The sequence below is a fragment of the Capra hircus genome, chromosome 9 (assembly GCF_001704415.2).
Source record: "Capra hircus breed San Clemente chromosome 9, ASM170441v1, whole genome shotgun sequence".
Classification (NCBI taxonomy): Eukaryota; Metazoa; Chordata; class Mammalia; order Artiodactyla; family Bovidae; genus Capra; species Capra hircus.
The window spans coordinates 57,236,442-57,264,092 of record NC_030816.1 but is presented as its reverse complement, the minus strand read 5'-3'; the positions used below and the strand labels follow the sequence as shown (position 1 = coordinate 57,264,092).

Genomic DNA, 27,651 nt, shown 5'->3' with positions numbered 1-27,651 from the left:
ATTAACTGAGCTCCTACTTTGTGTCAGGCAGTGTTCCAAATGCTTAATAGCTACCATCACATGTGACCTTGAAACAACCCTGCATTGTTCCTCTCATTATTCTTACCCCATGAGGGAAAAATGAAGCACATATAAGTTGAAAATGTTGCCTTTAAGATCAAATCCACACAAGTTTTGGGTGTTTTTCATTTTCTTTTAGATTATACTCATTTAATTATTTTCTTTTCTTCTGTTATTGACCGTTTCTGCCTAGTTTAGGTCATTATCACAAACTGCCTACTATGACAACTCTTGCTTGGTGGGTTCTGGAGTGTAGGGAGGGTATCTCTCAAAGTGGGGTCCAGGGATCTTTGGGGTCCCTGAGATCTTTTCAGGGGTTCTGTGAAGCCGAAACTATGTTCTTAATACTGCTAAGAATTTATTTGCCTCTGTGGTATGTAATGTCACACAAAAATGATATAAGAATACTGCTGTCTTTCCTTAAATTAAGGCTTAAAGATATTTTTAGAATGGAAAATGATGCCAATTTTCTCACTATTCTTTATCTTGGAAAATAATTATTTTTATAAAGTAGTGTTTATGTTTACATGAAATGAGATTATTATTTTAAAATAAACACATACAAATTTAAATTTTTTCAAACACAATTTCCAGTGTGATAATTATTGATAAGTATAATCTAAACAAACAAGCTCAAAAGTCTCCAGTTTCACAAATATTTTCATAGGTTTCTTACTTCTTCTGAAATATTTCCACTGAGAGTCATAGATTGCCTTCTCATAATGTCACATAAAAGAGCATTTTTTTAATCTGAAGTTTTCAGTAAAATGTACTGTCTGATAAAATTCTGCAACAAAGCTGAAGTGACTGACCCAGTTGACATAGTAGCAGAGTGTCTCCCTCCCATTCAGATTGGTGCCTCAGGAAAATTATAGATGCATTCACATCATGAACCTTTGATCAAAGCAACTTTTAAGACCTGTTTCTCTTGACAGTACCAAGAACATACATTCCTGGTTCTTTTTTGTATCCTCACGTGGTATTTAGAACTGACCTTATCCATAATCAGTACCAAATGAATTATTTTGACTATTTTTGACTAGGAATAAATCTTGAATTGCCATAAAATATTTTTAAATGTGTATTTTCTCACAAATAATTAACATGTTAGTTGCATGATTTCCATGTTCCCTTGTTCAAATAGCTCTCCTTTGCTACAGTTATGAGTTGAAAAATAATGCAATTCTACTTCATTTAAAAGATCCTATAATTCAGTCTTCATGATAATTATACACTGGGCTTGCCCAAAACAGAATAATTAATAAATTATACTGAAAAAAATAACTGAAAAATTCTATAGAGATGGTATTACACCAAGACCTGCAATGTCCTTAAAAGGGCAACGTTATTTTCCAAATAATGATCTACACTCAAGACACAGCTGAATCAACATTAAAAATTAGGATGCTTACCTGAAGTTCCTGCATTGTCCAAATTGGTCGGGAAGTACCCTAAAGTATTTCCATCAGATCCAGCCAGAATCCCCAAGAGATCGTTTCAGCCAATATGAGTTGATTCTTCTTAGTCTGACACCAAAAATAACCAAAAATAAAACTAAATGGATTGCTAGGAAGAAGGGAGCGATTCCCAGATGGAGCCAGAGGTAAAGAACACTCCTGCCAGTGCAGGAGACATAAGGGACGTGGGTTTGATCTCTGGGTTAGGAATATTGCCTAGAGGTGGGCATGACTACCGACTCCAGTATTTTTGCCTCGCGAATCCCATGGATCAAGGAGCCTGGTGAGCTACAGTCCATAGAGTCACAGGGTCAGACACGACTGAAGCAACTTAGCATACATGCACATGAAGAAGGGAAGGAAGATCCTAGCACTACAAAAACTCCTTAAACTTTAACCCATTTTAAATGTGGTTACTTTTGCCAACAAACTTATACATCCTCAGTTATTATCAAGAAACATGGACCTAAAACTTTTCCTACAGGAAGTTTAATGTGAACCAATCAAGACCTACACTGAGACCTAATAATCTAGCCCCAGATATCTCTGGGTAACACCGTTAGTTTGTGTTATTTCCTGTATATCAAAAGGCAAATTTTTAATTTTTTTAATTAAAAAAATTTTAGATTTAATTAATTTGCATTTATAACCTTACCTTAACCTGTTTTCTCATATCATTTCAACAGATATACAATAGTAAATTAAATATATGCCAGGGAGTATGCTAGATTTAGGGTAATCAACAGTGAACAAAACCACCATGGTGACTGCCTTCATGAAGTTCACATATTACATTAGATGCAAAGATCACAAGTATATAAGTAAAAACTATGATATATACCATACAAGGGAAATCTGGGCTGTTTCAGCATAGTATAATAGAACCTAATGAATGTCTATCTTTCTAGTAGCATTTATTTATATTATGCACAAAGATGCTAATATAATACATACTTTTTGATGTTCATGTTACTATATTACTAATTATTATTAGCAGTCATTTCCTCACACGCCTGCTTGACTCATTTTCCTCAAGCAACGTTTTCATATGTCACTCCTCTACTCTGAAGTTTATACCTTCTTTTCTACCTTCATCTATTCATTCATTCATCCAATCAATAAATATTTTATGTGCTTTCTCTACAGGTGGGGAATTATGATAGACACTGGGGAAACAGATTAAAGACATAATCCCTGCCTTCCGAACAAATAGATCAAAAGTTATATCTACTGGTGAAGGTGATATTTCAAATTCTAAAAGATCATGCTATGAAAGTGCTGCACTTAAAATGCCAGCAAATTTGGAAAATTCAGCAGTGGCCACAGGACTGGCAAAGGTCAGTTTTCATCTCAATCCCAAAGAAAGACAATGCCAAATAATGTTCAAACCACCACACAATTGCACTCATCTCACACACTAGCAAGGAAATGCTCAAAATTCTCCAAGCCAGGCTTCAAGAGTTCATGAACCATGAACTTCCAGATGTTCAAGCTGGATTTAGAAAAGGCAGAGGAACCAGAGATCAAATTGCAAACATTCGCTGGATCATCAAAAGAGCAAGAGTTCCAGAAAACCATCTATTTCTGCTTTATTAACTACACCAAAGCCTTTGACTGTGTCGATCAGAATAAACTATGGAAAATTCTTCAAGAGATGGGAATATCAGTCCACCTGACCTGCCTCCTGAGAAATCTGTATGCAGATCAAGAAGCAACAGTTAGAACTAAACATGGAATAACAGACTGGTTCCAAATATGGAAAGGAGTATGTCAAGGTTGTATATTGTCACCCTGTTTATTGAACTTATATGCAGAGTATATCATGCGAAATGCCAGGCTGGATGAAGCACAAGCTGGAATCAAGATTGCTGCAAGAAATATCAATAACTTCAGATATGCAGATGACACCACCCTTATGGCAGAAAGTGAAGAAGAACTTGATGAAGTGAAGAGCCTCTTGATGAAAGTGAAAGAGGAGAGTGAATAAACTGGCTTAAAACTCAGCATTCAGAAAACTAAGATCATGGCATCTGGCCCCATCACTTCATGGAAAGTAGATGGGGAAACAATGGAAAGAGTGATAGACCATTTTGGGGGGCTCCAAAATCAGTGCAGATGGTGACTACAGCCATGAAATTAAAAGACGCTTGCTCCTTGGAAGAAAAGCTATGACCAACCTAGACAGCTTATTAAAAAGCAGAGACATTACTTTGCCAACAAACGTCCATTTAGTCAAAGCAATGGTTTTTCCAGTAGTCATGTATGGATATGAGAGTTGGATTATAAAGAAAGCTGAACGCCAAAGAATTGATGCTTTTGAACTGTGGTGTTGGAGAAGACTCTTGAGAGTCCCTTGCACTATAAGGAGATCCAACCAGTCCATCCTAAAGGAAATCAGTCCTGAATATTCATTGGAAGGACTGATACTGAAGCTGAAACTCCAATATTTTGGCCACCTGATGTGAAGAACTGACTCATTTGGAAAAAGTCTGATGCCAGAAAAGACTGAAGGTGGGAGGAGAAGGGGACGACAGAGGATGAGATGGCTGGATGGCATCACCGACTTGATGGACATGAGTTTGAGCAAGCTTTGGGAGTTGGTGATGGACAGGGAAGCCTGGCATGCAGCAGTCCATGGGGTCGCAAAGAGTCAGACATGACTGACCGACTGAACTGAACTGAACTGAGGGTGATAAGAGGTAGGCACAGAATGCCTTGGATGAGCTTGGGACTGACAGTTAACCCTCCTAAGGTAGAGTATTTCGGGGATATTAGAAAGTTACTAGCACTGCACAGGTTCTAGGTTGATACAGACCTGAACAAAGCACTATGTCCACCCTTGAGAACTTAATAAGCAAAATAGAAGGAAACTTATATCGGCCCCTCCTGGGTTTCCCTGGTGGCTCAGATGGTAAAGAATCTGCTTGCAAGGCAGGAGACCTGGGTTTGATCCCTCAGTCAGGAAGATCCCCTGGAGAAGGTAATGGCAACCCATTTCAGTATTCTTGCCTGGAGAATTCCATGGACAGAGGAGCCTGACAGGTTATAATCCATGGGGTTGCAAAGAGGTGGACACAACTGAGCAACTAAAACTAACGCTTTATACTTGCCTCCCTACCAATGGCAATGGCCTCCATTTATCTTCTAAGTCCCCGTTTATATCTGCTTCCTTCCTGAAATCTTGAATGACCATCCTCCCTTGAAACATATATGATCTCTTCTGACTCAAAGGCCAAGAGGGTCCTTCATGCTGATCCAACTTAACATCTTTAATTTACAATAAGGATAGAAAGGTCACAGTAGTGTCTGCAGAAGGATTCACAGCTAGCTATGTATGAGCAGGGTCCAAATCAGATTCGAGGTCCTGGCTTACAGGCATTTTACCATCAATATCACAACACTGTCTCTTAATTCTTTTCTATGATGTTTTATTATTAACAGTTTCATGACTATGCATGTTATTTCTCCTGAAAAACTTCAATCTCATGTGCAAGAACCATATCTTATGTATATTTTGCCCTCTAAAAGCAATCTCAATACAGCATAGCCCTGAGCTCATGGTTAATACTTGTAAGTACCAACTGGTTTAAATTAAATCAGAAAAATACAATTTTTAAAAGCATTTTTTTAATTGAGGGGACAAGCTGCTAAGATAGTGAGTATATCCTGGCAATGATTATCAAAAAACTAGAAGCCAAGGAAGTATAGAGACCACAGTACACATTTTGCATAGTGTTAGTTGTGAGTTTGTGACTTTCCCTGCTCTTTTTGACTGATGTGAAGTTGAGTGTGACATCACTCTTGAAATGTAATTTTAGAGTCGCTGATAAAAAAATAAAATATTTTCATTATCAAATCAAATGTTCACCTCTTCCAAAAGATTTTTCTTGTTATCAATATCCTTTGCTTTTCAGAGTTTAGAGAACTTGATTATGGCTTTTGATGCATGTTACAACATGGGTGCAACTTGAAAACATTATACTAACTGAAATAAGCCAGACATAAAAGGATAACTGTTGTACAATTCTACTTACATGAGTATAGTCAAATACAAAGAGATAGAAAGTAGAATAGTGGTTACCAGGGACTGGGAAGAGGAGAAAACGGCTTTCATGCATGAGTGCTAAGTTGCTTCTGTCATGTCTGACTCTGATATACTATGGACTATAGCCCATCAAGCTCCCTTGTCTATTGGATTCTCCAGGCAAGAATACTGCAGTGGGTTGCAATGCCCTTCTCTAGGGGATCTTACCAACTCAGGGACTGAACTCATGTCTCTTTTGTCTTCTGCCTTTGCAGGCGGATTCTTTACCCCTAGCACCACCTGGGAAGCCCAAGGAGTTACACAGTTCAGTGAATACAGAGTTTCAGTATAGGAGGTTTAAAAAGTTCTGGAGATAGATAATGATGATGGTTGCACAATAATGTAAAGAATGCCGCTAAACTATACACTTAAAATGGTTAAAAAAAAGTAAATTGCATATATATTTCTACCAGAATAATATAATTAAATGACAGGAATTATGATGAAAGCCAGGAGGAATAAAGTAGGCATTTTAACTCTTTGGAAATAACCTTTTTGTTTCATTCCCTTGTCCATCATCATGTAGACACAACCTCTGAGGGTGTGTTACTGATGAGCATAACAGATTCCCTAATATATTTTCATAATGGCTTTTCAACAATAAATTTTTTTAATTGTCAAGAGACTAGACAGATGTTTTATGTTTAACCAAAGACATTAGGACCTACTTTACAGAATAGAAGTTGGACCTCGGGAATTTGGTTCACATTTTTTTTTTCATTTAGAAGTCTTTTATTTCCTCTTTGGATTATCAGTTTTACTATCACCTTCCATAATTCATTTTGGGTGCAATAGGCCACACATTTTATCTGGAGCTCATTCTTGTGGGATGAAGCACTATCAAAGCTGTGGACTTTTGAAATATGCTCAATATTCAATATAATGTATTTATTACACATATAAAAATACTGGCCTCTCTAGCAATGGGAGAAATATTTTCCAATCAGATAATCTCTCAATGGGAATAAAACAGATATATACTAGGATTTTCCTAGAAACTAAAGAAATAGCTGGATTTTTTTCAGGCATTCCAAAAACAGTTTTGCTAATCATAAAAAATTAACCTATTTTTTGGTCCATGAGATTCTTCAGGCAAGAATACTGGAGTGGGTTGCCATGACCTCCTCCAAGGGATCTTCCTGACCCAGGGAACAAACTCGTTTCTCTTATGTCTCCTGCATTGAAAGGCGGGTTCGTCACCTCTAGCACCACCTAGGAAGCCTTGGAAGGTATCTATTTATCTATTTCAAGTAATAATTGGAAATAGTGTCAGTAAATGCTAGTTCAGTTTTAGTAACTGATTGCTATTAGCAGTGACACAATGGACACAAGACTCTTTTAAAAATATAATAATAATAACAATTATAGTGAAAAGGGTCTCTTCACTTTTACAGTAGATCATAAGCGGAATGCTGCTGCTACTGCTAAGTTATTTCAGTCGTGTCCAACTCTGTGCGACCCCATAAACGGCAGCCCACCAGGCTCCCCCGTCCCTGGGATCCTCCAGGCAAGAACACTGGAGTGGGTTGCCATTTCCTTCTCCAATGCATGAAAGTGAAAAGTGAAAGTGAAGTCACTGAGTCGTGTCCAACTGTATTATGTAAAAGCATTCCACTTTCATAACCCTAATCCTAACAGATCAGAATGAATAAATGAACCTGAAGTGTTATCAATACACAACTTTGTCTCCCTTTTAGGATCTATATAGAAACACACACACACACAAAACCACAAAACAGAGATGAGGAGGTTACGGGAAAAGTTTCTTCATGCCCTTTGTGTCACACCTTGTTCTAAGTAAAAGAAAAAACAAACAACAAAAAATTCTGAATGGGGCTGAAGAAATCTGAAAGCATTAACACACACACATATACACACATACTGTCTTAAACATAGTGATAGATTTTGAAATTGGAATGCTCCATTTCAAGAGCTTAATATATCTGAAAGGCCCTTTCAGGTGAGGTTGAGGACTTTAAAAAACTCAGTTTTTACCAAGTGACAGAATCACTACCACTTGGGCATATTATGCTCTCAAGTCAGGATGGCTTTAATTCTTGACTCTTCTATTTGCTATCAGTGTGACGTTAGAAAAGTTATTTCATTTCCTTGTGCCTCAATCTTAATAATCTGTGAAAGATGGTGCCTACCTAATATTGTTATTGAAGAGGAACAACTGAATTAATATACACTGAACACTTAGAACTATATCTGGCACATGGTAAGCATGCATTAAATGCTGTTACTACTATTATTTAAAATGTTTCTACATAGGTGGAACATTTATGAACTGGAATCTGTCAACAAATTCGTAATTTCTGTAAATTCAATTGACAGAAAATTTTAGAAATATGTCCAATTTGTATTGAGTAGAGTTATAGGTTGTTCTCTTTATGCACAGCTCCTGAATAGTAAGAAATGTTTGACTTTGAAAGCTAGGAATTTTAATTTCACACAAGATATCTTTGGGGGGCCAAAATACAAAATTAACTTTCAGGGGATTCTGTGTCATATAATGTTCCCCTCTGAAAATATCGAGAAAGGAACAATGCTCTTTTCTGGGTGACTTAGTCACCTGCTTAAAGTCAGACTCAGTGAATCTTATGAGGTGACTTTCAGTCCAATTATTCTGTTTTTATATGGGGTTTAGTAATCAGGCTGTTATGAGGGTTTCTCTCTAGACTTCCCTTTCTAGAGGCCTTATGAAGGCTTTCTTTAGTTTTCCCTCCCTCTACCTAATACTATTTCCTAGAGAATGGATAGCATTTTGACATCAGAATTGACTAACAGTTTCCAGGGCCTCTTGTGGTTAAGAAGATCTTGCTATGGTGGGCCAGGCCCAGGCCTCCACAAAGAGGTAGACCATAAAGAAGGCTGAGAACCGAAGAATTGATGCTTTTGAAATGTGGTGTTAGAGAAGACTCTTGAGAGTCCCTTGGACTTCAAGGGGATCAAACCAGTCAATTCTAAAGGAAATCAATCCTGAATATTCACTGGAAGGACTAATGCTGAAACTGAAGCTTCAATACTTTGGCCACCTGCTGCAAAGAGCTGATTTATTAGAAAAAAAAATCCCTGATGTTGGGAAATATTAAAGGCAGGATAAGAAGGGGACACCAGGAGGTGAGACGGTTGGGTGTGATCACCAAGTCAATGGACATGAGTTTGAGCAAGTTCCAGAAGATGGTGAAGGACAAGGATGCCTGGTGTGCTATAGTCCATGGTATATAAAGAATCAGACATGACTGAGCATCTGAACAACAACAACAAATAGTAACCATTTACTATTCTATAAATAGTAGAATACTATTCTATAAATAGTAGAATTCTATTCTATAAATAGGCCAAATTCTATAAAGGACATAACATCCTAGTATTACCCAGGGAGTTCACAATCTACACTACTGCTGGCTGTAAGAGCTAGAAGCTGTCACCTGATAATTTTCTGCATTTGAAGGTAATCCAGTGAAAAACTACTTCCTATCAAGACTGTTAATCCAACCAGCAATACCTCCTTGAGAACAGTCATTCAGGTGACATTTTTACCATTGCAATGACAGCATTAAGGGGCTACAGTACAGAAAACAAATCGATCCTAAAAATGCCACAAATTCCAAGAGAATCGGAGAGCTTGCTTATTCACCACATGACAATCACAGTCTGTGATGGCCTAGAGCTTGTCCCTTGGGTCATGCCTTGGACCATTAGCTGTCTATGTCCCTCAAATTAACCTATGAAAGGGGCATTACGCTGCTGAAGCACAGGGCAAATCTGAATCAAATCTCTATTGAGACCCAAAGTGGAAAATTATGAACCCCCACCTCTTCTCTCAACTTTTCCCCCCTTTTAAATTTCCAGGACATTAACAAAAAGTTCTTTTATTAGTATTATTTCATGTTGTCCCTCTGGCTCTTCTCTCCCCCTTCACCTCCTCACCAAGTCTAAAACACTAGGGATCTCTGGCCTCAAGGGTGCTAGCCTGTTACCTTAGAGACTGTTTCTTTACAAGGCAATAGAGTACAGAAGGCATGCCTTTGCTGCTTACCTTGGCAACCATGAATCGCTGAATGCTGTTCTCATGAATGCAAGTCATTCACTGCCATCTGGACATGCCCACAGGTATAAACATTTTTTCATGAAAGGACCAGGGAATACGCATTGCATCAATAAATCACATGAATGACAAACAAAGCCATCCCATATGTTGGAAAAGCTATATAACATTAAAATTAATAGAAGTCTCCCATGGCATTACTTCCAGGCAAGGTCAAACATTCAGTTTAGATATCATTCAGCCTTATCAGGCAAACAGCATGAATCAGGTTGGGGAATGAAATATGAAGAAGGGGGTGGAAAGAGGCTGTCACTGTAAAATGGAAGACCATTGAGCTTGACCCAAGAGTAAATACACTATCTCAAAGAGTCTAGGAGAGCTTATTCATTTCTCACTAGTATTTCTCTAGGTGGAAACCAAGAGTAGGCTTTTTCCTCCCCTTTGGCTCTGTGAAATAAGATCAGCATTTGACCCATTCAAAGGCATTTTTATGTTCCTCACAGACGAAAATTACAGAAGAAATTCTTAGCATATTTATAAAAGCACAGATCTTGTACTTCACTGGGGGTCAGAGGTGGGGAAGAGGGTGTAACAAGGGCTCTCTTATGTTTTCCTGTAAACAAAGTTGCTATGAACCTTGGAAGTAGTCATATTTAGCCTTAAACTTCAATTCTTCCAAGTGTCAACTTTTTAATTTGGATTTGTTAAACTTTACTGCAAAAGACTTCAATAATTTACTAGTTTCTCATATATGATGTCCTTTATACATCTATATCATGCTCATTCACACACACACACACACACACACACACACACACACAGAAGGAAAATATACAGTTCTAGCCACACTCAGGCTTACATGTGCCCAGTCGTGTCTGGCACTTTGAAACCCCATGGACAGTAGTCTGCCAGGCTCCTCTGTCTGTGGGATTTTACAGGCAAGAATACTGGAGTGAGTTGCCATTTCCTTCTCTTCACAAGCTTATATAACCAAAATAAAATTTCTCCCATGAACCAAGACTTCCCATGGAAAGAGAAGAGGGGGAGAAATCTTAGCCAAAAAAACTGCTGGGATATTCCTAATATGACAAACAAGGGCACGGGGAAGGAAAAGCCAAGATTGGTGGGCATAGGACAAACAGGTGTCAGAGTTTTCCTAATTTTGCCACTTTTGAAGAAGATACATCTTCTAAAAATCATTAGGGACCAATGAAAGAACCAGGGAGAGAGGTAAATTTCTACAAAAATTACATCACTCCTACTAACACCCCTGCCACAACCACTGATTAATCTGGTCTGGTCTCAAACATGACTTGGGATGGAACTGGGAACTCTGGAACAACACAGCCTCTTGCCATAACACGAAGTGATATTTTTTTTCCTTCCTTGGCGATAAAGTTTTCCAGTTCCGTAAAAATCTTTGTTTACCAGATATAAAAATGTTCACTTTCAAGCTGTCAAGTTGACCTTGAGCTTTTTCTTCTCTCCCTTCCCCCTCCGCCTTTTGCCCTTAAAAGTTCAGGATGTCTCCAGCAGTAACTGTTACATTCTGTCTAGCAAGCCTGGATTGCGGACAGTGATCTAAGCTCGGAAAAAACATGGAGTTCACCCAAAAATTGAGAGAGACATGCTCTCGCCCCAGCCGCCAGCTCATAGGTTTCAAAGCTCTGGGACAGACCTCATGAACAGCTCGGGGCTCTAGCGTGTAAGGTGGCAGCGCCAATGCAAACACAGAAAGCACTTCAGCAGGTATAAACAGCAGCCACACACCAGGCCAGGCCCCAGAAGGCAGGCCATGAAAGGGAAGAAGCCAGGCCACCGGCCCCTGCCTGCGTCACTCTGCTTAAGCCTTCTCCTGCGTCTGGGGATGCATGGAAAAAGAGAAACTTCCCATTTGGACTGAACTTTGAGGAAATGAGAAGTCTCACATTAAGTGAATATAGAAATAGCTTTCCTCTTGGAAAGAGAAAAGTCTTGCTGATGTGTATACACATACACACACACACACACACACACACACACACACACACACACACACATCTCTGTAACAGTAAGTCACCTACGGTCATTTTGATTTCTTGAACACAGCAAAATTCACCTTTGAAAGAGGAAAATAAAGCCATTTTTTTCTCCTTTGGAGATTTTGCTCATTGACCTTAAAATATTCTCAGCATTCATACTTCAAGGACCCATTGCACTCTTTTAAAACACATTTGGTTTTCAGTATATTCACATCTACTGGTCTCAGGCTTTCAACGCTGACACAGTTACTAATCTCAGTGGTTCCAGTTCAGTATTTAGGACTGTGCACTTGGAGAGCAACAGGGAATGGCCCCACCACTCAAAGTGAAGATCATCAAGCTTTCTGTACATGAAGGTACATGAAGGGCATTACCACTGCCCACTAAAGTTTTAAAGCTGGACTGTCAACCATTATAGACGTTACATAACAATTTTATAACAAGATGTATATTCAATTCCCCTGAGTTTATTAGCTAATCTATCTTCTTACAAAAGGTATTATTTATTTTTAAGTTCATACTTTATACTTTTACCCTATGTCTGTTTAACTGTAGTTCACTCAGAAAACTTTGTTTTAACAACTATCAAATAGTTGTTTTTCACTCACTCACTCAACTAGCATTTGTTGCTATTATAGCAATGAGTAATTTACACCCTTATCAACAAGTAACATAAAAATCTCTTCAGAAAAACAAACTTCAAAATTATACATTATAAAGTTTGCCATTCAAAGTATAAACCACTCAAACTGTTTTCATTAACTTCCATTAAAATATCTATGGAAGCACATATTGTGCTCTGAATTCTCTGCTGACTTTGATGGGAATACAACTCACAGAAAGCATGGCTCTTGCTTCAAAGGGGTTCACCACCTATCTAGGTAGATTAAAACATTTTTCTTGTGTTCATGTTTTTTTAATATATATCTGGAAACTGAGACTTACAAGAAATGAGCATCTCTGTAAAAGCCACAAAAAGACAATATCATTGAAGGTCAAAACTAACAACTAATAGAGTATACAAGATGATTAATATAATTAACACTGCTGAATGTTATATATGAAAGTTCTTAAGAGAGAAAATTCTGAGTTCTCATGTTTTTTTCTTTTTCTTTTCTTTTATATCTATATGGGAAGATGGGTGTTCACTCAATTTATTGTAGTAATTATTTCATGAGGTATATAAGTCAAATCATTTTGCTGTACACCTTAAACTTAATACAGTGCCATATGTTAATCATATCTCTGTAAAACTGAAATAAGAAAAAATAAAGCTCCATCTGATGCTGAAAAATAAAACCCCAAATAACAGGGTATATGTGTATATATTCGCCACCCAAGTTACAAATGACAAGATGGGACCTGCTTAAATTTGAAAAACAATATAAGGCCATGCAGAGAATTTTGATTATCAGCTATGACTGGAGCTCAGTAGAAGAACTAAGCTTTGGTCCATGTGGGGACTGCCATCTGTCCTTCTTAGTTACCAAAATTTGAAAATCTATGAAGTACTTCATAATAGGCTCATTGGCTTCTTTATTAATTCCGTTGATTAATTTAACAGTAACTTGTCCTTAATAACACTAATTAGACTTCATAATAAAGTGACCCTTACCTTGGTTTTGAACACTCTTGAATGACTTTTCAAACCTGGATGAAGCCATTTGGACCTAAAATAAAAAGGGTTAGTGTAATGAGATATTTTTCCATTTATGGATATACAGAGTTTATCAACTTTATAAAACTCTAAAAGGATTTTTTTCTTTTTGATGTATTTGTAATTTTAAAATAATTTGCACTTCTTAGACTCACTTATTTGCTGTATAATTGATTTACTAATACCTATAGTGTGGAGCCAGTCTTAGAGATCCTGCAGCTGCTGCTAAGTCACTTCAGTCATGTCCAGCTCTGTTCGACCCCACAGACGGCAGCCCACCAAGCTCCGCCATCCCTGAGATTCTCCAGGCAAGAACACTGGCGTGGGTTGCCATTTCCTTCTCCAATGCGTGAAAGTGAAAAGTGAAAGTGAAGTCGCTCAGTCATGTCAGACTCTTCGCGACCCCATGGACTGCAGCCTACCAGGCTCCTCCGTCCTTGGGATTTTCTAGGCAAGAGTACTGGAGTGGGTTGCCACTGCCTTCTCCGCTTAGAGATTCTAGTTTAGTAAAATTTAACATCTTATCCTACATTGGCAGGCAGGTTCTTTACAGCTAATGCCACCTGAGAAGCCCCAAATGTGCAATACATTATGTTAATAAGTTATGTTCTCTCAACAAAGAGCAAGAGAGTAGAAGAAATACACTAAATGTTGCCCTGCTTTTTACTTGGCTTTCTCTGTTGCCCAAGTTCTCCTCTAGGATCAAGAGAGAAACCTAGATTTATTGAGTCCAACCTACATCAAGCATTTTGGGAGCTTGTTTACATATATACCTATCACCTCTTTTCTTGATCATAACAAAGCTATGCTTGTATACATTGTTATCTTCCTATTTTAGATGTAGAACAGATTTATAGGATAAAGTATTCTCATTAGCATACTGTCAGTAAATGATGGAGCCAGAATTCCAATCTAGTTATTCTAAGAGCTGAGGTCTTTCCAAAACATCATGTTCAATTCTTTATTCTAGAATTTGATATGCTCACATCTACCATGGCTGTGATAAGACATAAACAATTTATACATAAATAAAGTATAAAATTTTTTTATCAGCTACTAACCAAAAACACCATGTTAAGGATGAAACATTAAAAGTATTTCCATTAAAGACAGGAAAAGACATAAACATATGTTATCAACATGGTTGTTCAACTCGATTCAGGAGATTCTGGTGAATGCAAAAAGATGGCAATCAAAGCATACACACTGGAAAGAGACAAGTCATTTTGCAGACATTATGGCTATACACCAAGAAAATTTATGAGAATCAAATAAAAATTCATTTCAGTAAGTTCCTCGTGCTTAAGACAAATTTTTAAAGTCTTTACTTTTTAGTACAATTTTTAAAGGTTACTTTCCATTTGCTAAGTCACTTCAGCTGTGTCCGACTCTTTGTGACCCCATGGACTGTAGACTGCCAGCTTCTCTGTCCATGGGATTCTCCAGGCAAGAATACCGGAGTGGGTTGCCATTTGCCTCTTGAACTTTCCATTTAGTTATTTCAAAATACTGGCTATATTCCCCACATTGTACAATACATCCTTGAGCCTATCTTACACCCAACAGTTTGTACCTCCCATTTTCCCATCCCTATATTGTCCTTCCCAACCACAACTGGTAACTATTAGCTTGCTCTCTGTATCTGTGACCCTTTTTTTGTTGTTGTTATTGAACTAGCTTTTGCATTTTTTAGAGTCCACATACAAGTAATATCATACAATATTTGTCTTTCTCTGCCTTATTTCACTCAGCATAAGATAAATATTTTTAACAGTTAACAGTTTTTCTTTTTATACTAAAAATAACTGGCTACTGGAATAGCTGGAAAATTTCCATTCACACCAGCAAAAATAATTTAAATGCCTAGAAATAGGTTTAGCATAAATGGAGCAAAACTTACATAAAAAAGAACTATAAAATATTAATGAATTACACACAAAAAGACCTGAATAAATAGAATTACATTGTTCCAGGATAAAAAGTCTCATTATTATAAAAAATGTAAATTGCCTCCAAATTAATCTATAAACACAATGCATTCCCAATAAGATTGAGGTAATAGTTTGAAAATTCATATGTGTACATCCTTAAACCCATCAATCTACTTTTTGGTAGCTTCTTTCTTAGAAAAATGTGAATAAAGAGTATGTCTCAAAGTTTCATGACAGTTTTGTTATATTGAAAAGTGGCAATATCCTAAAGGTCAGTCAACAGGCTAACCATCAGATAATAAAGTATACCTATACAGTGGAACTCCCAGTGGCAAATAAAAGGAATAAAGAAGACATTTCTATATGGACATGGATAGATCTCAAAATTGAGATGCTGAGGGAAAACATATGATGTATATCATTCAAGTTTTTTTTTTTTTTAAAAAAAGAAAGGATATTTTAAAAAATTAGATGAGTAGTATAAAGAAGTCTATACTTTACTGGTGGCTCAGATGGGAAAGAATCCGCCTGCAGTGCACAAGACCCAGGATCAGTCCCCAGGTCAGGAAGATCACCTAGAGAAGGGAATGGCAACCCACTCCAGTATTGATCTAGAGAACTCTATAGACAGAGGAGCCTGGTGGGCTACAGTTCATGGAGTCACGAAGAGTCAGATACAACTAAGTAACTAACACCATGGTTGCCCAGACCATACATCTGTGAAACTGTAGAAAATATATACACTGTTCTCTGCCTCTGGTTCCTGATACAGAGCTTCCAAATCCCTCGGAATTTCCTGGGTGATAGGAGTCTGTTTTGTTCTCACGAGGCAACTCTTTGTGGGCTCTGTAATAGCTTGAGAATGGGGGCTGGACAGCAAAAAGATCAAATCGTGATCATAAGTTTGGTACTTTAAGCCTTCACCAACACCCTCCCCCCACCAACATTTTCCAGAAGTGAAGAGTACTAAGTTTGAATTAATGATCAACCATGCCTAGATAATGAAGTCTCCATAAAAATCCCAAAAGTACAGGGTTCAGAGAACTTCCAGGATGGTGAACACATTCACAGGCTAGGAAGGTAGGACACCCTAACTTCACAGGGACAGATACAAGTATGCCTGGGACTCTTCTGAACCCTACCCTCTGTACCTCTTCATCTGGACATTCATCTGTATCCTTTGAAAGTGAAAGTGTTAGTCATCCAACTTTTTGCAACCCCATGGACTGTAGCACACCAGGCTCCTCTGTCCATTGAATTCTCCAGGCAAGAGTACTGGAGAGGGTAGCCATTCCCTTCTCCAGGGGCTCTTTCCAACCTAGGGATCAAACCCAGGTCTCCCGCATTGCAAGCAGATTCTTTACCATCTGAGTCATCAGGGAAGCCCACCCTTTACTGTATCCTTTCTAATAAACCAGCAAACATGAATAAATGTTTCCTTGAGTTCTGTGAGTCATCCTAGCAAGTCACTGAACTGAAGGAAGGGGTCCTAGTAATCCCAATTTATAATTGGTAAGTCAGAAGCAAAAGTGATGACCTGGGCTATGAATAAAGTCTGAATTAGGGGGAAGCAGTTTTGCAGGACCCATAACCTTAACTCATGGGATCTACAATAATTCCAATTAGTGTCAGAATTTAACTGAATTGTAGGACACTCAGTTGGTATCACAGAATTGCTGTGGTGAGGTAAACATCACACATGTTGTGGTCATATGTAAAGTATTCTGTAAGGAGAAGGAAAAAGAGTTCTTCCAAGACAACATCAAACTGGAAAAGGACTGGAACATTTGGAAAAGGGAGCCAATATAAATATTATCTGCCTCTTTTACAAAAGAATATATTACATATGTAACTTTTAAAAGATTTAATGTTAATTCTCCCAAATTTAACTAAGAATTCAATGCAATACTAAACAAAATTCCATACATTTTCTTTTTAGAAGCTGACAATTGATCATCTGAAAAAAACATGCTGAAATGCAATCAAAACATTTTTATAAAAGAGTAAAGAGGGAAAATTCCTTTAACAGACCACACATATGTACTAAAAGTTAAAATAATTACGATAATGTGGTACTGATCCATAAAAATGCTGATAGATCAAAGGAATTTTACAGGGAGTCTGAAAATAGATTCATGCATATTAATTGAGATCGTACTGGTTAAAAGCAGCATTCTAACTCTAATTTTTTAAAGCAAAACAGAACGTGCATCAAAAAAACCCAAAAAGTGTAAAAAAGAACAATCCATATACATGCATAACCTTAACAACATTACTTACAATAACCAAAAGGTGGAAGCAACCCAGGTGTCCATCAACAGATAAATGGATACACAAAAATATGGAATGTTCATACAATGAAATATTACTTAGCCTTAAAAAGGAAATAAATTGACACATATACAGTATAGATATATATTTTACCATAATAAAAAATCCAAAGGAAAAGCAGATGTAATTGGTATTACTGAATAACTAGAATCAAGAAGTCCATCATAGCCCAGTCTTTCTTTCCATGCCTTTTCATTGAATTTCTCTACATTTTGATTTTATTTTTCTTTACTACAAAGTACATTTTCTCACATGGTAGAAAAAAACAGATGTCAAGTAGCCCCTAAGTTTTACATTCAGAGCTTCACATTCTCTCTGGTTCCAAGCCCAAAACCTCAAAGAACGGACTCATTGACAACAACTCTAAACAGGTACCCACAATGAACCAATTAAATATGACTTCAAGGATAGAGTCACAGTGAACCAAGAGAGCCAGACATCCTGGAGTGCGAAGTCAAGTGGGCCTTAGGAAGCATCACTATGAACAAAGTTAGAGGAGATGGAATTCCAGTGGAGCTATTTCAAATCCTAAAAGATGATGCTGTGAAAGTACTGAACTCAATAGGCCAGCAAATTTAGAAAACTCAGCAGTGGCCACAGGACTGGAAAAGGCCAGTCTTCATTCCAACCCCAAAGAAAGGCAATGCCAAAGAATGTTCAAACAACTGCACAACTCCACTCGTCTTACACGCTAGCAAAATAATGCTCAAAATTCTCCATGCCAGGCTTCAACAGTACACGAACCGTGAACTACCAGATGTTCAAGCTGGTTTTAGAAAAGGCCAGAGATCAAATTGCCAATATCCATTGAATCATCGAAAAAGCAAGAGTTCCAAAAAAACATCTACTTCTGCTTTATTGACTATGCCAAAGGCTTTGACTGTGTGGATCACAATAAACTGTGGAAAATTCTGAAAGAGATAGGAATATCAGATCACCTTACCTGCCTCTTGGGAAATCTGTATGCCAGTCAAGAAGCAGCAGTTAGAACTGGACATGGAACAAAAGACTGGTTCCAAATTGGGAAAGGAGCACATCAAGGCTGTATATTGTCATCCTGCTTATTTAACTTATATGCAGAGTACATCATGAGAAATGCTGGGCTGGATGAAGCACAAGCTGGAATCAAGATTGCTGAGAGAAATATCAATAACCTCAGATGTGCAGATGACACCACCTTTATGGCAAAAAGTGAAGAAGAACTTGATGAAAGTGAAAGAGGAGAGTGAAAAAGTTGGCTTAAAGCTCAACATTCAGAAAACTAAGATCATGGCATCGGGTCCCATCACTTCATGACAAACAGATGTGGAAACAATGGAAACAGTGACAGACTTCATCTTTTTGGGCTCCTAAATCAGTACAGATGGTGACTGCAGCCATGAAATTAAAAGATGTTTGCTCTTTAGAAGAAAAGTTATGACCAACCTAGACAGCATATTAAAAAGGAGAGACATTACTTTTCCAACAGGGGTCCATCTACTGAAAGCTATGGTTTTTCCAGTAGTCATGTTTGATGGTGAGAGTTGGACTATAAAGAAATCTGAGTGCCAAAGAATTGATGCTTTTGAACTGTGGTATTGGAGAAGACTCTTGAGAGTCCCTTGCACTGCAATGAGATCCAACCAGTCCATCCTAAAGGAAATCAGGATGAATATTCACTGGAAGGACTGATGCTGATGCTGAAGCACCAATACCTTGGCCACCTGATGTGAAGAACTGACTCACTGGAAAAGCCCCTGATGCTGGGAAAGATTGAAGGCGGGAGAAGAAGGGGACAACCGAGGATGAGATGGTTGGATGGCATCACCAACTCAATCAACATGAGTTTGAGTAAACTCTGGGAGTTGGTGATGGACAGGGAGGCCTGGCATGCTGCAGTTCATTGGGTCACAAAGAGTTGGACACAAATGAGCAACCGAACTGAACTGAACCAAGATGGTGGCCACCATATCACTGATGGAAAAAGTATGCAAATTTTTTTTAAACATTTGAAATTAGCAAATCACAAAAAAGTATATAACAACTATACTTGATAAAAATATACAGAAATGTCTAACCTCTGATCATGATGGAGTAATTTGTATCCGACCAGTACTTGTACCAAGAACATCTAAATAAGATTGATAAAATGCATCTAAAAACAGTTCAAAGATGTCACAAAGCAACCAAATCAGTCAAAACTTGGTGTAGAGATCTGAGGTCAAGCAGAAAGTTGTGATTTTGATTAAAAAAAAAAAACTTTTCCCATTTTAACAGTGTTAATGAGACAAAGCATTGGTGTTCAGAACTATCAAGGAAAATAGAAATTGAAGATCTAAGACTCCTGAAAAAAAGAAAAAGCTGAAAACCAGAATGATGATAAGTAGAATTAAACTGTTTTAAGTTCTTTACATTTCCACAGTGTGGTAATCCTGTAGCTCTACTAAGTTAAGAATGAATGTTGTAAGTTCTGGGGTGACTTCAAAAAAAAATGATAAAAGGAGGCATAAATAGCATGCTAAAAAGAAAAAAAAGATATATTTAATCTTTAAAAGTGATAATAGAGAAAAAAGCAAAGAATACAAAAAAATGGAAATATAGTAGATTTAAATCCAAATATATTGATAATTTTATTTAAAGTGAATAAATTAAGGGCTTCCCAGGTGGCTCAACAGGTAAACAATCCACTTGCCAATGCATGAGACAAAGGAGATGTGAGTTCAATCCCTGGATCAGGAAGATCCCCTGGAGTAGGAAATGGCAAACTACTCCAGTGTCAATTCTTGCCAATACCAAGGACAAGAGGAGCCTGGTGGGCTATAGACCATGGCATCGCAAAGAGTTGGAGATGACTGAGCATGCACGCACACAAAGAAATTAAATATTCTAATCCATGATAGTCTCAAATGGATTTTAAAGTTTGGGTTCATACTGTTTATAAGACATGTCTTAAATAAAGGGCACAAAAAGGATAAAGTAAAACAATGAAAAAGATATTTCCATGAAAAAGTTAAGCAATGAAAGCTGGAGTATCCATATAAGTATTAACCAAATAAAGATGTTAAAAGAAGTAGAATTATTTAAATGGATGCTATAATTTATAATGACAATCCAAAGCAAGATGAACAATCAAAATACATATATGCACTTGGTAACATAGGCTCAATATGTATAAAGCAAAAACTTCAAATAGAAGTAAGAGAGGAAATAGACAAATCTGCAACAATAAATGCAGACTTTAAACACCTTTTTCAATAACTGATTATTGTAATCACAGGATCAGTAATTTGGAATGTCAATAGAATATTCCATACAAGATATGTATTTTTGACAACTGTAAATGGAACATTCCCTCAAATTTACCATATTCTCAGCCATAAAGTAAGTCTCAAATTTTCAAAGGGATGGTATCACACCATGTTTAACTGACCAGAGAAAAGAAAAATTAATTTTACATACTAGCAGAACACATATATTTGCTAACAGAGTAGAACTTAAAAACTCTCATAAAACAAAAGTAAATTTATGTGAGGTGACATATATCAATTAACTCGAAGGGGGAATCCTTTCACAATACATACATATTCAAGTCACCAAAATGTACCCTTTAAGTATCTTACAGTTTTATTTGTATATATATGTCAGTAAGGCTGAAATTTTAACAAATAAATATATAAAATATTTAATATAAAATATAAATAACATTGAATATCTAAGAATAAATATGATGAAATATATCCAAGACATCTACTAGCTCTACTACTTAGAGACCTAAATAAATGGAGGGTTATACCGTCTTATGAATTAGAGGACTCAACCCTGTAAAACCGAATATTCTCCTGAAGCTGGTATATAGATTTGTGTAATCTCAATCAAAATCCAAAAATGATCTGTTGTGGAAACTGCTAAACTTATTTTAATTTGCACATGAAAAACCAAAGGGCCAGGGGTAGCAAAGACAATCTCATAGAATAAAAAAGTAGAGGGCCTGCATAGTGGACATGAGGACTTGTTCTCAAGCATGTAGTTTTGGCAAAAAGATAAATCAAAGAATAAAACAGAATAGTCCAGAAAAATTGATATACATGGTCATCTGATTTACAACAAAGATGCCACTGTAGCACTTTTCAATAAATAGTTCAGAAAACTGACTATATGGGGAAAGAGATCCCCAGGTGGCTCACTGGTAAAGAATCTGCCTGTTGATGCAGGAGACACGAGTTTAATTCCTGGGTCACAAAGATCCCTTGGACAGAAGAGCCTGGAGAAGGAGAAGGAAATGGCAATCCACTCCAGTATTCCTGCTGGGAAAATCCCATGGACAGAGTGGCCTAGGGGCTACATACAATTCTGCCCATGGGATTGCAAAGAGTCGGACATGACTGAACGACTGAGCACATGTACAGTAGGGAAATAAGAGTATGGGCTACTTTCTTATACCACATAAAATCAATTTATAATGGATTATAAATCTAATAAAAAAAAGTGAAATGACAGAGCTTCTAGTAAAAACAGAAAATGCCTTCTCAGCCTTGGGGAGGCCAAGATGTCTTAAACAAGAAACAAAAGTCACCACAGTAAAGGAAAAGGTTGAATAGACAGAGTTCATTAAAATAAACAAATTGTTTATTTAAAAACAGGATTAAGAGAAAAATATCTCTAATTGTATATATTTGGTTGAGTTCAGTCACTCAGTCATGTCCAGCTCTTTGTGACCCCGTGGACTGCAGTACGCCAGTCTTCCCTGTTCATCACCAAATCCTGGAGCTTGCTCAAACTCATGTCCATTGAGTCAGTGATGCCATCCAATCATCTCATCCTCTGTCGAGCCATTTTCCTCTTGCCTTTAATCTTTCCCAGCATCAGGGGCTTTTCCAATGAGTCACTTCTTTGAATTAATTGGTCAAAGTATTGGAGTTTCAGCTTCAGCATCAGTCCTTCCAATGAATATTCAGGACTGATTTCCTTTTAGGATTGATTGGTTTGATCTCCTTGCAGTCCAAAGGACTCTCAAGAGTCTTGTCCAACAGCATAGTTCAAAAGCATCAATTCTTCAGCACTCAGCTTCTTTACAGTCCAACTCTCACATCCATATATGACTACTGGAAAAAAACATAGCTTTAACTAGATGGACCTTTGTCAACAATGTAATGTCTCTACTTTTCAATATGCTGTCTAGGTTTGTCATAACTTTTCTTCCAAGGAGCAAACATCTTTTAATTTCATAGCTGCAGTCACCATCTGCAGTGACTTTGGAGCCCAAGAAAATAAAGTCTGTCACCGTTTCCATTGTTTCCCCATCTATCTGCCAAATTCCCAACATCTGTTGAATCATAGAAAAAGCAAGAGAATACCAGAAAAACATCTACTTCTGCTTCATTGACTATGCTAAAGCCTTTGACTGTGTGGTTCACAACAAACTGGAAAATTCTTAAAGAGATGGGAATACCAGACCACCTTATCTGCCTCCTGAGAAACCTATATGCAGGTCAAGAACCAACAGTTAGAACCAGACATGGAATGGATTGGTTCCAAATACGGAATGGAGTATGTCAAGGCTGCATATTGTCACCCTGCTTATTTAACTGATATGCAGAGTACATCATGCAAAATACCAGGCTGGATGAAGCACAAGCTGGAATCAAGATTGCCGGAAGAAATATCAAGAACCTCAGATATGCAGATGACACCACCCTTATGGCAGAAAGTGAAGAGGAACTAAAGAGCCTCTTGATGAAGGTGAAAAAGGAGAGTAAAAAAGCTGGCTTAAAACTCAACATAGTATATATATATATACATATATATATATATCAAGAGACACATATCCAGAGAAAGAAAAACTCCCACTAAAATAAGTGAGAAAAAGACAAGCCAATTTTAAAAATGGTCAAAAGATTTGAAAAAGGACTTCATAAAACAGAATATCCAAATGACTAATAACCATACAAACAGGTGTTAAACTTCATTAATTATCAGGGAAATACTGTTAAAACCACAATGATATACCACTAAACACCCATTAGAATAACAAAAGTTTTAAAGCTAATGATATCAAGAATGGGCCAGGATGTACAACTGGTACTAGCATACATTGCCGCTATTGTGATACACTGGCGCAACTTCGAAAACTTTTAAAGCCAAATGCACACTTTCCTTAGGAACTAGCAATTCTACCCTGAGGTAAGTTTCCAACAGAAACATGTATGTGGGTGTGCTTATGTGTGTGCAATGTATCATGTATATGTTATATATGTGTGTGTGTGTAAATATACATACACATACATATATACAGGCACACATACACCAAAAGGCATGTAAAAGAATCCAAATAGTGTTATCTGTAACAAACATAAAACAGTCAAATGCATAAAATGTCTACCAACCACACAATGAATAATCTACAATATAGTCTAAAATATGGTACCGTGGAGATGATTGAACCATTGATATTGGCAACAATATGAATGGTCCCAATCACCTAATTAGAGAAAGAAATGGCAAACCACTCCAGTATACTTGCCTGGGAAGTTCCATGAACAGAGGAGCTTGGTGGGCTAGAGTCCATAGGGTCACAAAAGAGCTGGACAAGACTTAGCGACTAAATAGCAACCATCTAATAAGAAGATAACACTGAGTGAAAGAAGATATATATAATAGTGCAAAACTAATCTACAGTGATAGAGGGAGGAGAGTGCTTTACTTTGGGCAGGGAATGGCGAATGAATGGGTTGCAACTCAAGGGAAGCTTCTCGGATGTAAATGTACTCTGAATTGAGCGGATCCTGCTTGCATATATAAATTCACTTTGTTGAGTCAATACTCATCAAGTACCTTACTTTTCTATATGTATGCTATGCTACTATTGAAGAATTTAAATAGTGTGGGGAAACAAAAATTCTTTATTCATTGATGAAAGGGAATATGACTTGGCAGAACCTTTTTCAAGGGCAAATTCATAATATTTATCAGCTGAATAATTTCATTTCTGAATAATTTCATTTCATATTCACTAGTAACAAAGAACAAATAGAAAAATAAATCACTTTTTGAAAGTCTTAGGTGTCACGTACTCTTTCGACACTTTAAATTTAATAGTGTATCTATTTACTAATTTGGACAAGTTTATGATAGGTGATGTTATCCTATTGCATAGAAGTATGCATAGAAGTATGAATAGCAGCATTACTTGTAATAGTAAAAATCAGAAATGTGAATAATTTCTTCAATGATGGAAAAAATATTAGCTCAGTCATACAATAAAATGAATGAGGTAAAAATCATATATGGAAATAGGTTCATAATTTACCGACAAAATAAACAGAGGCTAAAACGGTAATATTAGAGCTCATTTTGTTTTAAAAACTAAGGACATACACATTTAGAAATAAACCTGAAAGGATACAAATTGAACTGCTAAATTTGGCTATCTTGGGAGGTGGGATTGTGGGGTGGACTTATTCTTTGTAGTTTATATTATGCATCTCTCTGTTGAGAGAATGTTTTACATAAGAACATATTCCATTTCCCTATTCTTGAGCTCAGACAAAACTCAGAGCAATATAAATAAATTCAAGAAGACAACTCATCTTAAAAGATATGCAATGAGGAACAAATAGAATACATTTCAACTCTCCTGCATCAAAGTCCCCTCACATTTTTTTCAGCCAAATCTTAAGAGTGATCCTTAAATCTTTTTCCTCTTAACACCAGCCAACAACAAAAATGTGTATGGGTAAGGAATATTTTTATATCCTCTTTATGAGAAAATTATGTCTATATTTCTTGCCTCTTTGTTGGTGATATTAAATGGAAACTTTAATTCACAAGATTTAAAAGTAGACTGTGGAACAACTCAAGTGTAAAAACCATTAGTGGCAACAGCATTTGCTAAATACTGACATCTGATGGTGTGATACATCAAGTTTAGCAGCTTTGGGGTATCTAATTCTAAAAATGAAGGTATATGAAACAAAAATAAGAAGTCTTTGGCACCTAGGTCAATAGAATTTCTTCTGACAGAACTGCTGTTTTTCAGTCTTACCTAACCAAAACGGCATGTTTTGGAGAGCTGGATTTCGAAACAAGTGGGTCAAATTACAAGACATAAACAGTATATTTATATGTACACAAGGAAATCCATAGACAGGAGAAAAGTTTTTTTTTTTTTTTTTTTACAAAACTTTTAAAATTTTGCTTGTGTCCTTTCATTTTGGCTTTCTAATTAAATAATTCAGCAAGAAGAAAGATTACAGGCCCTTTAGTAATCATCCCTAAAAGTTCAGGTAACTCTGGCAAAAAGGAGAATAAAAAAAAAAGAAATGAAAACAAACAAGGGACTTGAAGGAACTGGGAGCATCCAAACCCTGGCATTAGATTTGGCAACAGGTGAATTTTCTTTGGAGGGTATTAATTTTATAAGTCAAAGCTATTAAAACCCGACTTCCCGTTTCAGGCTTGGAAGGCATAATGTGCAGGTCTCTTGCTCCAACCCTCCCTAGGGGCTGTATTTTATCCAACTAGCCCCACTCCCTTCACTGGCACATATTTAAACTGCAAAATCTACTGGCCAAGACCATTCATTTAGTCTTGCCACATACTGTGCGGAAGTCTATGTCAATGTTAATCTGGCCTTCCCGGATAAGCATACATGGCTCTACTAAATGCACAAACCTACAGTTCCCAAAAATGTCTCATGATACTTCTACATCTCAGGGAAATGTTCAATATTCTTTTGCCTTATTAATTTCAGCTGGAAACAGACTAACCACCATTCAATTTATAAGACAGTTACTCACCATCCTACATTTTCACCTTACTGCTTCAAGACATCTGACTCCAACAATCCTTGGATCACAATGGAATCAATCCATCATATGTCCTTAATATGTAGATTCTCCTACTCTCTTGCATTAAAAATTGTTTCGAGTCTTCTCCATTTTTCTTCTTAAATTTCCATTCCTCCATTATTCTCATCAGTCTACGAGCTGCCTATCTATGATGCCAACCCTTCCCCTTGTGCCCAGCTCCCATCTCCTCTTGTCCAAATTTCCTTTCTCTCTCCTTCAGCACTCATGTTCCCCATTCTACTGATTATTATTAAAAACCAAACATCTTAGTCCTCTCTTCTTTCAAAACACTCTCTTAATAGCTCTTACCCTCTAGGTACTGGTCTCTCATGGTAGCTCAGTGGCAAAGAATCTGGCTGCCAATCCAGGAGACTTGGATTCAATCCCTGGGTCAGGAAGATCCCCTGGAGAAGGAATGGCAACCCACTCTGGTATTCTTGACTGGAGAATCCTATGGACAGCGGAGCCTGGTGGGCTACAGTTCATGAGGTTGCAAAAGAGTCAGACATGACTTAGTGACTAAACAACTCCAAGTGCTACCTTATTTCTCTTCCCTCTGTCACAAAAACCCTCCCCAGAGCTCTCTGTATTTATGCCTTCAATTAACTCCTCCTACTTTCAGTGTCTCACTTCAAAGAGTCTCTCACACCACCAGCACTCCACAAGGCAGCTTGGGTCAGGAGCACCAAGAACCTCCATACTGCCCAGTCTGATAGTCATTCCTCAGTCCTCACTTAATTGATCTGTTTTCAACATCTGACAATCCCTGTCTCCCCCTTGAAACACTTTTCTCACCTGACATCCAAGATAGGATCACACTTCGGGTTTTCCTCCTCACTAATTATCCACTTCTCAGATTTCTTTTCTGGCTCCATCATCTCTCCAAATAGGAGGCTCACCAGGCCCCAGTGCATGGTCTTCCTTTTTGTGTTTACTCACTTTCTAGGTCATCTCATTCAGACCCATGTCTTTAATGTCATCTATTTTCTCAGGTCAGTTCAGTCACTCAGTTGTGTCTGACTCTTTGCGACCCCATGAATCGCAGCATGCCAGGCCTCCCTGTCCATCACCATCTCTCGGAGTTCACTCAGACTCACGTCCATCAAGTCAGTGATGCTATCCAGCCATCTCATCCTCGGTCGTCCCCTTCTCCTCCTGCCCCCAATTTCCAGCATCAGAGTCTTTTCCAATGAGTCAACTCTTCGCATGAGGTGTCCAAAGCACTGGAGCT

General features: G+C 37.4%; 1 long non-coding RNA gene across 1 annotated transcript in view; it reads right to left on the bottom strand.

Moving 5' to 3' along the window:
* LOC106502480 overlaps nucleotides 1–26,839 on the bottom strand; it is a 30,170-nt gene extending 3,331 nt beyond the window's left edge. The window contains exons 1-3 of the long non-coding RNA XR_001296088.2: nucleotides 26,730–26,839; nucleotides 13,292–13,346; nucleotides 1,473–1,586 (exon numbers count right to left, since the gene is read on the bottom strand). This is a non-coding gene — a long non-coding RNA (uncharacterized LOC106502480). The remainder of the gene's footprint in view (nucleotides 1–1,472; nucleotides 1,587–13,291; nucleotides 13,347–26,729) is intronic.